A 1609-nucleotide genomic window follows, 5' to 3' on the forward strand; every position below is an offset into this window, starting at 1 on the left:
ATTTGTTGAAAGCAGGCCTGGGCAATTATTTTGACTCGGGGGCCAAAATTAGAGAAAATAAACGTGTCTGGGGGCCGGTATATCTATTTCTAGGAAAACTAATACAAAACCTCACAATAAAGTCTGATTTAATGCTAAAAATGTTATGACAGACCGCCTTAAAAACGGAATGGAATTGTATTTTTTCTATGAAGGATAAAACCCTGAATATTGACAACATATGAACATCACACCCCCTCTCAATCGACATATTTTACAATCAAGCCAAATGCAAGAAAAATGCAACAAACACAGCGAAATATGAACATGAAGGGTAACAAAACAAAAAACATCTACAATCTGATAAATCTGATATATCACTAAACTTTAGAACTTTCTTGTAAAAAAAATCTCCTTCCGCGTCTGTCCCTGACACCCACATTTCACCGTGGAAACGCTCCCCACCCACACTGCTTGGTGCCTCGTCTGACCTGCTGTGACGTAGATTACCATAGTAACTAGTAGGGTTGTACGGTATACGGATATTAGTATAGTACCGCGATACTAATGAATCATATTCGGTACTATACCGCCTCTGAAAAGTACCGGTCCGCCACACCCTAAGATGTTTTGTTAAAATAAAGCCAATAATGCAATTTTATCTGGTCCCCTTTATTTAGAAAAGTATCGAAAAGTATCAAAATAATATTGGTATCAGGACACTAAAATATCATGCAATAGCGCATATTCCAACCCTTTAAATATGTTGTATAGTTCAATACTTCATTAGAAAACATGACTGCACATCATAATGGCAGCTACACTTTCCATCTTAAAGATCTAAAAAAAAATATTTGGGAATGTCCGGCGGGCCAGATTGAAAAGCTTAACGGGCCACATGTGTATATTTGCCCAGATCTGGGTTAAATTATTACAGAAATGATTAATAAAATGTTTTTGCATAAACGGAAATTGTAAACATTCATGACAATGTTGTGGTGCGAAACTGGCAATTAAGGCAATAGAAAAATAATAAGCGCACACCATTTTTAAAAACAAACTTTGTATTAAACTAACAGAAAAGAAAAGTTGGTTTTGCATAATAGGGCCTTTTTAAATGGACCAATCCAGAACTTTCCAATATATATTTTTAAACTTTCCAATGAAATTAAAGCCATAGTTACCATTCCCATAATGTGATATTTATTTTAAATATTTTTTTTTTCCTACAATAGTTTTTCATCATCAGCCTTCCCGGTAAGGTCTATTCAGGTGTACTGGAGAGGAGGCTACGCCGGATAGTCCAACCACTCTCTCTGATTGGTCAAAAGCCTGTCACGTGACCGCAGGGCGCCATTTTGAGGCCAAGTTGATCATGCTCTCTGGGTGGCTTATTTTGCAGTCGTACTGAAAACAAAAACCAAAGCACAGAGACGTATTTGCCGACGTGTGGGATTCTTTGTTTGGCCACTCGATTTCGTGGAATGCTACGCGAGTAACCGGACTACTTTTTTGCGCGCAATGTTTGGCTGTACGATTTAACCGATAGTGGTCATTCCTGCTAAGTCCCGTGTCAAATTCCCAGAAGTTCAAATCGTACACTGTTCATGTTCCTGCTCCAGTATATGTA

This window comes from Entelurus aequoreus, linkage group LG10 (genome assembly GCF_033978785.1).
Source record: "Entelurus aequoreus isolate RoL-2023_Sb linkage group LG10, RoL_Eaeq_v1.1, whole genome shotgun sequence".
Lineage (NCBI taxonomy): Eukaryota > Metazoa > Chordata > Actinopteri > Syngnathiformes > Syngnathidae > Entelurus > Entelurus aequoreus.